This window comes from Aquarana catesbeiana, linkage group LG06 (assembly GCF_042186555.1).
Source record: "Aquarana catesbeiana isolate 2022-GZ linkage group LG06, ASM4218655v1, whole genome shotgun sequence".
NCBI classification, from domain to species: Eukaryota; Metazoa; Chordata; class Amphibia; order Anura; family Ranidae; genus Aquarana; species Aquarana catesbeiana.
In genome coordinates, this window is record NC_133329.1 from 50,911,044 (window position 1) to 50,923,806 (window position 12,763).

The window sequence follows — 12,763 nt, forward strand, 5'->3', positions numbered from 1 at the left end:
TTTGTGTCTTTCTTGTGGGTTTTACACAGGCCTGTTTTCTATAAAATGCACATTTTGATTTTGGATAATGACACCACAAAAATTGTTATACAACAAACATGTTGGTTTGTCAGAAAAACCTTTGGTAAATGCACATGTGATTGTGCAGGTATTAAAAAGATTGTTCATCAAGAATGTGTGGATTATTGTCTCAACACTACAACACTTTTGGGGTGATGTAATTGTTGTTTTATGAGAAAATGGGGGTTATTTCCTAAGGGGAAATCCACTTTGCACTACAAGTGCAGTTTCAGTGCAGTTGCAAGTGCACTTGTAGTGAAAAGTGTCTTTGCATTTAGTAAATTACAGCCAACAGTGCTTTGTATAAGGTTACACAATCACGACATTTTCTGCACTCCACACATTTCTGTCAGGGTCAGCTAAAATAAACACAAGCAGTAAATGTCCACAAAGAAGAGCCTGGGGGGACATGCCTGTCGAGAACTTGAGGTCCTGCAGACTTCTCCCTGTTGCCAAATACCGCAGAGTAGCGACCAACCTCTGCTCCGGAGTGATGGCTTGCCTCATGCAGGTATCCTGCCTGCTGATATAGGGGGTCAGCGAAGCCAACAAACGGTGAAATACGGGGTCTGTCATCCTGAGAAAGTTCCTGAAATCATCAGGATTATTCTCACGGATCTCACGGAGCAAAGGCATATGAGAGAACTGGTCACGCTGAAGCAACCAATTCTTGGTCCATGAACTCCTCCCCACCCTGTTCATGGACTGGACTTGTGTCAAGGTCAGGACCCCAACACCAAGCCCCCGCACAGCACGAACTGTACGAGGAGTACGCATACGAAACATGGCTAGAAAACGGTCGGCTGCTCAGAACGAAGTAACAGAACGCACTGAAGAACAGCAAGGCCTGTGAAGAGCGACCTGAAAAACAGCAACGAGCGGACAAGATCGCACAGAAAACTCCGATACGAACTGACTGCACGCACTGAAGAGCAGATACAAACCCACAAGCACAAACTGAACGGCAGAAAACGATCTGAAAGCCACGAGTCTGAAAAAGCGCGAATCGTCTCTCACCAAACTTTTACTAACACGAGATTAGCAAAAGGAGCCCAAAGGGTGCCGCGCTTGGTTCTGAACCGGCCTTTTCTAGTCTCGTCGTACGTGGTGTACGTGACCGCGTGGTTGTCGATCGGAAATTCCGACAACTTTGTGCGACCGTGTGTAGGCAAAACAAGTTTGAGCCAACATCCGTCGGAAAAAATCCTAGGATTTTGTTGTCGGAATGTCCGAACAAAGTCCGACCGTGTGTACGGGGCATAACACCTCCTCTGCCGCCAGATCCAGCTGGTAAGAAGTAACCCCTTCTATTCTCGGTGGTAGATCACATTTTCACAGAGTGGATCAAGACTGGTTTTATGTGGACTTTTATTTTGCACGGGTGGTTAATATTAGATGCCACCATACACTGAGATTATAATTCAATTTATTGTATTCAGTCTATTTCGCATTTGCGATTAGGCTCACTCATTATTTATTTTGCCATAAACTTTATTTATTCACTAACTTTACTTTTTAGATTAGTGCAATTCTTGCTGTTTCTACATTTATGTGATATATGGGTGTCATATAATTAGAGTTGCTGCTTTTTTACATTTCATTTATTTATTTTGTTGTATCATCACATTTTCCATTTATATTTGATTTTTTCATCTTTATGATTTAGCGCAGTTTTTATCCCCCCTTTTTTTCCCTAAATAATCCCGGCGGTCCTGGATTTTCTCCAGGAGGGGGCTGGCCAGGGTTTAGCAGTCAATGCCCTCAGAGTTCAGGTTGCAGCCTTGTCAGTCTTTCTGGATAATAAGCTGGCCCTTAACCCCCTCATAAAAAGATTTTTGTGAGCTAGGGAAAGAGCTACCCCGGTGAAAACCAACAGGTTTCCACCTTGGGACTTATCTTTAGTATTAGATGCCCTAACTAAGGGGCCTTTTGAGCTTCAGTTAATTTTCTTTTCCTTAATATGGCTTTCCTTCTGGCAATCACGACGGCCAGAAGAGTTAGCGACTTACAGGCTCTGACAAATAAAGAGCCCTTTTTGTTGCTCCTGGAGGATAGGGTAATCCTCAGACAGGATCCTCTATATTTGCCAAAGGTGACCTCAGATTTTCACAGGTCACAAGAGATTATTCTTCCCTCTTTTTGCCAGTAGCCTAAAAATGATAAGGAAGAAAGTTTCATTTATTAGATGTTAGAAGATGTCTATTGGGCTATTTAGAAAGAGTGAGTGAGTGAGTTCAGAAGATCAAACCATCTGCTAATTAGTTTATCGGACCAGAAGAAGGGTCTTCAGGCCTCCAAGCCAACGATAGCCAGGTGGATTAAACAGACTATCACTGTAGCCTATGAACATTCGGGCAAGCCTGTCCCAACTCATTTAAAAGCTCACTCAACTAGATCTGTCGACCTCCTGGGCAGAGAGGGCAGGCGCTTCGATTGATCAAATCTGCAGAGCAGCAACTTGGACGGGCAAAAAAAACCTTCCTGAGGCACTACAGAGTGGAGCTGTTGTCCTCTCAGGACTTGGCGTTTGGCAGGAAGGTCCTACAGGCAGTGGTCCCACCCTAAGGTAGGCCTGAACTTCTTGTTCATTGTCTCAGGTGTGCCATCCTGGAAGATGACTGGAGAAAATTACCAGTTACACTTACCGGTAATGGGTTTTCTAGGAAATCTTCCAGGACAGCAGGCCTACTTCCCTAATCCTAATTGTTGGTGGTGTGTTTGTTTCACAGATTGTACCCTCTGGCACCGGTGTGGGTTTATACTTTGTCATAACTGAGGGACAGAGGGAAGGGAGGGGCCTTTTAAACCTTGTTGTTGATTGTGTTTCCTGTCAGGTGGGACTCGTCATCTCAGGTGTGCTGTTCTGGAAGATTTCCTAGAAAACCCGTTACCGGTAAATGTAACTGGTAATTTTTCTTCAGATAGTGAAAATGTTTTCCAATTCAAAAGTTGCACCTCATTTTTGCAGGTATGGGGTGTTGACTCAGGAGCTACGAGTCACATGACAAATGACAGAAGTTTCTTTATTCACCTTGATCAGAGTAAAGCAGAAAAAAATTATCACAACTAATGGGCAAATAAGGGAATCAGAAGCAATAGGAGACAGTTTTCTTTACTGTCCTATTTCCCAGAGTGTCACCAGAAACATACCTGTGAAAAATGTCCTCTATGTCCCTGCTCTTGAAACTAATCTTTTGTCAGTGAAGAAGCTCACAAAACAAGGCAATGTAGTAACCTTCCAACATGACGGTTGTGCCATTACAAAAGGGATATCTTACTTGCAAAGACTAAAATTACAGATGAACTGTATCAGCTGAACTGCAATGAGGTGGTTAATACTGCCAAGAAGGAAAAACATTCAAACTGCATTCACACATGGCACAGATGACTTGGGCACAGAAGTCCTGACGTAATAAAGAAATTAACTGAGAATGACTATACAGTACAAGTGGAATAAAAATGAGTCCATGTGATCAAACAATGAAATGCACCAGCTGTATAAAAGGAAAAATGACAATTAAAGCCTTTCCAAAGCAGAGCAACAGCAGAGCTAAGAAACCTCTGACCTTAATTCATTCAGATCTTTGCAGTCCAATAGAAAAAATAACTCCAGGAAAGAAGAGATATTTTCTAATTTTTTAGAAGATTACTCCAGGTATACTACATTATATCTGTTAGACAACAAAATGAAGGACCAAAGAAACTTGAACAGTATTTGGCTCAAGTAAGCAACAAATTTGGCAAAATTGCGAGTGTATTGCGCACAGACAATGGAAATGAATATACAGGTGATAACACACAGGTGATTCTCAGAAAGCATGGCATAATATTTCAAACTACTGTACCACACAACCCAGAACAAAACAGGTTGCAGAAAGAATGAACCGTACTCTAGGTGAGTGTTGAAGAACCATGTTGTTTGATGCAGATATGCCAACCACATACTGGTGGGAGGCAATCATGACCGCATGTTATCTCCAAAATCGACTACTAGGAAAATCTATGGAGAAAACTCCATATGAACTCTGGAATGGAAAAGGCCCAAATTTGGACCATCTAACATTTTTTGGAAGCAAAGGCTATGTGCACATCCCAAAAGAAAAACATACAAAATGGGATGTTTGTGCAAAGGAAGGTGTACTTGTGGATTAGAGTGAATCTCATAAGTGATACAGAATTCTACACCAAGGCACAAACAAGGTATCCAATAGTAGAAGTGTAATTGTCGATGAAACTTCAGTGTGTTCAAAATTTCATGAACTAACACAAACGCTTCAAACTGAGGGAAATTCCACATATGTGTCACATGAAGATAAGCAGCAAAATGACAGAAATATAAACTAATGCAGACAATCCAAATGCTGTAAAAGAGGAAGCCAGAATACAAGAGGTTTCAATCAGGAAATCCACCAGAAACAATAAAGGCATTCCAGTCAAACATCTGTCCTATGTTGCTCACGTAGCATTAAAAATAATCAGATTGATGGAATGAGATGCAAAGACTTCCAACTCATGAGAAACAAAACTGGATCAGAGCATTTAACAAAACCGCTTACAAGAAACTTTCTATCTAGCAGCTCAGCTCACCAAGCTCTCCCCTTGGAGCAGTGACTCAGCAGCTCAGCTTAACCTGCTCTCCCCTCCTACAACTGACTCTGCAGCTCAGCTCCCAGCTCCCCTCCCAGCAGTAGCTCAGCTCACCCTTCTCCATCTAGTAGTGACTCAGCAGCTCAGCTCACCAAGCTCTCCCCTGGCAGTAGTGATTCAGGAGCTCAGCTTACCCTGCTCTCCCCTCCTACAACTGACTCAGCAGCTCAGCTCACCCTACCCCCCTCCTATGAGTGACTCAGCAGCTCAGCTCCCCTTACTCTTTATTCATAGCAGTGACTCAAGAGCTCAGCTCATCCTGCTCTCCCCTCCCAGCAGTGACTCAGCAGCTCTGCTCACTCTTCTTCTGCTTCTAGCGGTGACTCAACAACTCATCTCACTCTGCTCTCTCTTCTCACCCAAAAAAGATACAGTAGCACAGCTTCCCTTCTACTGCAGTAGCTGCAGCTAGAGAGGTCAGTGGTTTTAACACTCATTTACTCCTTGGTAAAAAAAATTGTAAATAATGAATGTCCAAAGTCTGGCCACAATTCTACTTTAAGATTAGCAAGCAAGTGCTGTGGAATACATTAGCAGAACAGCACATCAGTTTGCAGTAAAGAGATTCCCAAGTCTCTTCTCTCCACTACTCTGTCCTGCTCCTTTTCTGTTTCCACAGACACCATGACCTTACCCCCACCTGCTGTTTCCTTGCTATTTATCCTGCTCCCTTGTCACTTTACTGCTCTCCATGTATTTGTTATTTCTCATCTCTCTTTATGCTCTTCTCAATCCCTTTTCCTGGTCTTTAATCTCCAACAATCTCATCTATCTGCATGTCTCTGGGCTGCAGTACCACTTGTGGTGGGAGTGACTTTCTTTGCCCTGTCCTTTGAATATGTGGAGTGGCTGCAGGCAGTGTTAACCTGGGCCAAACTCTGGGCTAGTGATGCTACCTTTACTGTACAAATTGTACTTAAAGTGTTACTAAACCCACAACAGTAAAATCAGTCTGTATATGCAGTAAAGCATGCTTGTTATACTCACTGTGGGACCTAAGGGGTTAATCCTCTGCATTGTGTAAAATGGCTGTTTGATCCTTTCTTCTCTGATCCTCCCCTTCTTTTACTGTCCTCAATCCATCTGCTGATAGAGGCACTCTGCACATGCTCAGTTTGGTGTGTATTGCTAGAGTTTTTTTTCTTGGGAGGGTGCATGTGATCAGCACAGGGCCAATCAGCACCTTCCAGACAGAGGGTCAGGGGTCACACAGTCTCATAGGACAATCAGAGGAGAATGAAAACTCCTCCTACAACCTTTACCCAGTGCTCTGCTGGACACTGATAGAATCACAAGGCTGCTATATACTTCTGATGAGAAAAGGTATTTAGCAGTTTATATTCACTAAAATAATTTTATTTCCATGTTCTGTGTACTGTGGGAGATCAGATATAGTGAATGCAGGGTCTGGGTTTAATGGGCTAAAAGACAGTGACATTTGCACTGGAGGACGATGTCACCTTCTCCTTGGTGATGTAGATGGCAATCCCACTTCACATCATAGTCTTTTCTTCATATCAGGAACACCCCTTCACAACTGAAGGCTCCCCCCCATCACATCAGAGTCCCCCCTCTTTCACATCAGGAGTCCTCTTCATTACACACTCCCCCCTTAACCCCAGAAACCCGCCTTGCTAGAACGCAGCATACCTGTTTGCTAGAATTCTCTGCAGCATTGAACTAAGAGTGCAGGGTTCCAGGGTGCCACCTCCTGAGAGTGGGTGCTTGCCTAAAGGCCCCACAGGCCTACAGGGGATGAGCATCATTTAACCTGAAAAAGACCAGAGATGAATAGTAGAGCGGTAAGTCTACATTCCCATTCACATTTGGCTCGAGCATAGTCAGGCAATTTAGAGTCATTTTTTGCAAGTTTTTTTTTTTATTGCCTTTTTTTCTTTGCTGATGCCTATTTCTATGAGGCAGGTCCTATTGGAGATGTCTCTGCATTGCAGGCAAAGCAGGTCAAAGGCAGCCACTTGTGCTCAAATGCGTTTTTAGTTGCATTGTATTCAGATTTATAAAAAGCAAGTGATTCATAGCAGTGCCCATGTATACAAGCCCTTTAACCTGGCCAATTGTTGTTCCCCCAACAGCCAGCTAGCACAAAGACAGACAGGTCACCTTATCTGGCTGAAAATCAACGGTCTTCACTCTTCAGTGGATCTCTTAAATGCAAAAAATGAAGTAAACACTTTGATGACCGCACGTCTTATGCAGCGTACACACGAACAGACTTCTCTATCGGACTGGTCTGACAGACCGAGTCCGGCGGACAATCCGATCGTGTGTGGGCTTCCCCGGACTTTCAGCGGACTTTTCCAGTCGAAAATCTGACGGACTTTAGATTTGGAACATGCTTCAAATCTTTACGTTATAACTCCGCTGGACCCAGAAATCCGCTCGTCTGCATGCTAGTCCAACGGACAAAAACCGACGCTAGGGCAGCTATTGGCTATCAACTTCCTTATTTTAGTCCGGTGTACGTCATCACGTACGAATCCATCGGACTTTGGTGTGATTGTGTGTAGGCAAGTCCATTCGTTAAAAAGTCCCTCGGAAGTCCGTTAAAAGTCCGTCGTAAGTCTGCCGGAAAGTCCGTCGGGCTAGTCCGGGCGCAAAGTCCGCCCGTGTGTACGCAGCCTTAGTTGAATTGTTTAGCTCAGTCAGTGCAATCTCTGTACAATGAGAACTTCTCACACACACCTGGAGAAATGGCTGCAGCATTATCATGTATGTACAGAGTGTGCTTGGATCAAAGAGGAAGAGGAACTGGTGAGTAATGAATGGTAAACCACAAATACCAACATCTCTGTTCTTGGTCGAGATGCAGGGATGTGGAGTGCTGGGTTCCCTATTGTGGGTACAGTATGTTAACTGAGAGGGGTGATGTGGTAGGTGGCTCTAGGGAAATGGCTAGTTTCCTGCATTTGTGTATCCAACATTATAAAAAGAAGTATGCCAAACTGATATCCAGATATATGTTATTGTTTGTTGCATTGCCATCTCCTGTTAGTGGCACAACTGTAGTAGTCCCTTTGTTTAAGCAAAATGTCCACAGCATGAGTGAGACTTCTGTGGACATCAAAATGAACCACCGCTACGACAATTGAATCCAAGGCTTACCAGAAAGTTGGACCTCAAAGCCAAAGGTCAATCTCAGCATGAATATGGTACAATCCCTATATAGGATTAATGAATGGATCACACTGCCTCATCTACTTCCGATGTCACATTTGCTAATCAACGTGAACAAAATGATAGAATTCTCCAATAGTGTGGATTACCCAAGACTTTTTATTTTATTATAGAAACTGCATATATAAAGCCTTCATATCTTATATGCAAGAAATGTGTCAAGTAAATTGCTACCTGTATACCAGTAGGGATGAGCTTCGTGTTCGAGTCGAACCCATGTTCGACTCGAACATCGGCTGTTCGGTCGTTCGCCGAATTGCGAACGATATGGGCCGTTCGCGCCAAATTCGAGTGGCGCGTCACGGCCCACAATTCACTGCGGCATCGCAGTGCATTGGTGACTGATGATTGGCCAAGCATGCACTATGACCCGCATGCTTGACCAATCACAGCGCCGCCTGAACAAAAAGCCGTAATTGGCCAAAGCCAAGGAGGCTTTGGCCAATTATGGCTCAGGGGATTTAGTACACGCCCCACACTATATAAGGCCGCCTGCATGGCGGCCCTGTGCAGTGTGTTCCGGTGTGCTTAGAGAGAGAGAGAGAGACAGTGTCATTTCATTTGAGTTAGCTAGATTAGGCAGGACAGTCAGTCAGTTAGCTGCACTTACAGTGTATTGTGTATATATATGCATCCCAGGTGTTGCATATATATATATACACTGTATTCAGTTTAGCTAGATCCGTTCCTGTTATCTTCCTACTGACAGGCAGGCTTGTCTTGTTGCAGTATTTACAGCTGCCTGAAGAAAATTACTGGTGTTCTTTTGATCCTATTAGTACCACAGTCAGGCAGCTAGACTATTTACAGTTAGTGCAGTGTGTCCTGCTCACAGTGTTCAGCTAAATCTACAAGCTAGTGGGGTGCATCCTGCTCACAGTGTTCAGCTAGATCCGTTCCTGTTATCTACGTACTGACAGGCAGGCTTGTCTTGTTACAGTATATAAAGCTACCTGAAGAAAATTGCTGGTGTTCTTTTGATCCTATTAGTACCACAGTCAGGCAGCTAGACTATTTACAGTTAGTGGGGTGCGTCCTGCTCACAGTGTTCAGCTAAAACTACAAGTTAGTGGGGTGCGTCCTGCTCACAGTATTCAGCTAAACCTACAAGTTAGTGGGGTGCGTCCACCTCACAGTGTTCAGCTAAACCTACAAGCTAGTGGGGTGCGTCCTGCTCACAGTGTTCAGCTAGATCCATTCCTGTTATCTTCTTACTGACAGGCAGGCTTGTCTTGTTACAGTAAATACAGCTACCTGAAGAAAATTGCTGGTGTTCTTTTGATCCTATTAGTACCACAGTCAGGCAGCTAGACTATTTACAGTTAGTGCAGTGCGTCCTGCTCACAGTGTTCAGCTAAACCTACAAGTTAGTGGGGTGCGTCCACCTCACAGTGTTCAGCTAAAGTTACCTGTAGAAGGTTGGTGGTGTTCTCATACTACAGGCAGGCAGTTGATTTTGCTAGCTGCAGTATCAGTACATATATATATCCCAGCTTAGTGCAGCTACAGGCCATTAGTATGTCTGGAAGGCCAAGAAGGAGAGGCAGACAGTCACAAGCCAATAAGAGAGGGCAAGCAGGCTCTGTGTCTAGTGCTGGTCGTGGAGACGGTGCATCCTCATCAGCACGTGGCCGTGGGACACGCTTGGCCTTTTTTTCGGCAGCTGGCCGTGTTGAGCCGCAACATGCGGAAGACTTGGTCGAGTGGATGACCAAGCCGTCCTCATCCTCCTCATCCTCTCTCACCCATGCCCAGGGTACTTTGTCTGGCAAAGCAACAGCCTCTTCCCTCGGCTCAATGTCATCAGTGACTCCTTCCCTAGCCCCACCATGTCCTCCTGAGGAGTCCCTCGAACTGTTTGACCACAGTGTTGGGTACATGCTCCAGGAGGATGCCCAGCGTTTGGAAGGCTCTGATGATGATACTGAGCTCGATGAAGGCAGTAACATGAGCACGGACAGAGGGGGTGCCCAAGAAGGACAGCAATCTGGCAGTCATGCTCCCCCTGCTGCAGCATACTGCCAGGTTTGCTCCAGTGATGAGGAGGGAGGGGATGATGAGGTCACTGACTCAACGTGGGTGCCTGATAGGAGAGAGGAGGAGGAGGAGGCGGCACATCACCAACAAGGCAGGATGCCCTCCAGGGGCCAGCCTAAGGGCAGCACATTGACTGCATCACACCCCAAAGCTCCACATGTGCAGGGCGCTGCAGTCTCTGCGCGTTATTCAAAAAGTTCTTTGGTGTGGGCCTTTTTTGAGACCAGTGCATCAGATCGCACTGCTGCTATTTGCAACATATGTCTCAAGCGTATCTCGCGTGGCCAAAACATCTCCCGCTTGGGTACCACATGCTTGACCAGACATATGTTGACCTGCCATGCAGTTCGTTGGCAAGCGTATCTAAAAGACCCACACCAAAGAACAAAGAGGACCTCTCCTTGCTCCTCATCAGCTGAGATTTCCAACCCTAGTAGACCTTCAGTCCTCTCCGAGACCTGCACTGAGAGGAATGAAGGTGTAGAATTAGGTGTGTCACAGCCAAGTACTTGTGGGCAATCTGCTTTTGGTACACCGACGTCAGATTGTACCAGGCAAATTTCCCTGCCCCAGCTGCTGCACCGCCGAAAGAAGTTTGCTCCCAGCCCTCCACATGCCCAGCGGTTGAATGCTAGCTTGGCAAAATTGCTAGCACTTTAACTGCTGCCTTTTCAGTTGGTAGACTCTGCCCCCTTCCGTGAGTTTGTGGAATGTGCGTTTCCTTAGTGGCAGGTACCCAAACGCCACTTTTTCTCACGGAAGGCGATTCCAGCTCTCTACCAGCATGTGGAAGTCAATGTCCATGCCTCGCTGGACAGGGCGGTCAGCGGTAAGGTGCATATTACCGCTGACTCATGGTCCAGCAGGCATGGACAGGGACGTTACCTAAGTTTCACGGCGCATTGGGTGACTCTGCTGGCAGCTGGGAAGGATGCAGGACAAGGTGCAGTAGTGTTGGAGGTTGTTCCGCCACCACGCCTCCAAAATGCTAATGATTGTGACACACCCCTCTCCTCCACCCCCTCCTCTTCTTCTTCCTCCATGGCCTCTTCCTGTGCTTTGTCCTCGGAACCAGTAGTGCTCCGTAGCCGTTCAAGGGGCTACGCAAGTACGCAGGCCAAAAGATGCCATGCGGTGCTTGAGCTGGTGTGCTTGGGGCACAGGAGCCACACTGGGGCAGAGGTTCTGTCAGCTCTGCAGGGGCAGGTTCAGAGGTGGTTGACGCCACGCCAACTTAAGGCAGGAATGGTGGTTTGCGACAATGGCACCAACCTCCTCTCTGCCCGCCGACAGGGACAAATGACCCATGTGCCCTGTTTGGCTCACGTCCTTAACTTGGTGGTGCAGCGGTTCTTGGGCAGGTACCCGGGCTTACAGGATGTCCTGAGGCAGGCCAGGAAAGTCTGTGTGCATTTCCGCCGGTCATATAATGCCAGTGCTCAGCTGACGGACCTCCAAAAGGAGTTTAACCTGCCCAAGAACCGCCTAATCTGTGACATGCCCACCAGGTGGAACTCAACGTTGGCCATGCTGCAGCGGCTGCACATGCAGCAGAGGGCCATCAATGAGTACCTGTGCGACTATGGCACCAGGACAGGGTCAGGGGAGCTTGTTTTTTTTTCCCCACGCCAGTGGGCCATGATCAGGGATGCATGCACTGTCCTGTCACCATTTGAGGAGGCCACGAGGATGGTGAGCAGTGACAGTGCATGCATCAGTGACACTGTCCCCCTTGTCCACCTGTTGGAGCACACGCTGCATGGAATAATGGACAGGGCACTTGAGGCAGAACAGAGGCAGATAGAGGAGGACTTCCTTAGCTCTCAAGGCCCCCTTTATCCAGACAGTGTTCCCGCGTGCCCGTCGATCACACAGGAAGAGGACAAGGAGGAGGAGGAGGAGGAAGATTGTGTCAGTATGGAGGTGGAGCCTGGCACTCAGCATCAGCAGCAGTCTTTAAGGGATCAGTCCCAAGAAACACATGGACTTGTACATGGCTGGGAGGAGGTGGCTGCGGACCATGTCATCCTTAGTGACCCAGAGGACTCCGGACCGAATGCCTCAGCAAACCTACGCTGCATGGCCTCCCTGATCCTGCAAAGCCTGCGGAAGGATCCTCGTATTCGTGGTATCAAGGAGAAGGACCAATACTGGCTGGCAACCCTCCTTGATCCACATTACAAGGGTAAGGTTGCGGACCTTATTTTGCCATCGCAGAGGGAGCAGAGGATGAAACATCTTCGGGAGGCCTTGCAGAAAGGTCTGTGCAACGCGTTCCCAGAGACTGAGAGGTTACAAACTCCTGTTTCTGGACAACGTGTTGCTGAGGCTTCGGTCAGTCAAAGAAGGAGCGGTGGAGAAGGTGGCCGTCTGACCGATGCGTTCAGACAATTTTTTGTCCGCAGCCCCAAGGTATGATCGGTTCCAGCAACCATCGCCAGCGTCTGTTTTACATGGTGCAGGAATACCTAGGGGCAAGATCAGACTTGGACACCTTTCCCACCGAAAATCCTCTGGGTTACTGGGTCTTGAGGATGGATCACTGGCCAGAGCTTGCACAGTATGCAATTGAGCTACTGGCCTGTCCTGCATCCAGCGTTCTTTCGGAACGCACATTCAGTGCTGCTGGAGGCGTGGTAACCGATCACAGGGTGCATCTGTCCACCGACTCGGTCGATCGACTGACCTTCATAAAAATGAATCAGTCTTGGATCACCACCAGCTACCAAGCACCTGATGCTGATGTAACCGAATAATTTTTTTTGAAATCTCAGATCCATTTCAAAGACTGCCTATGCTGATGCTGAGTGACTATCCCTGAGTA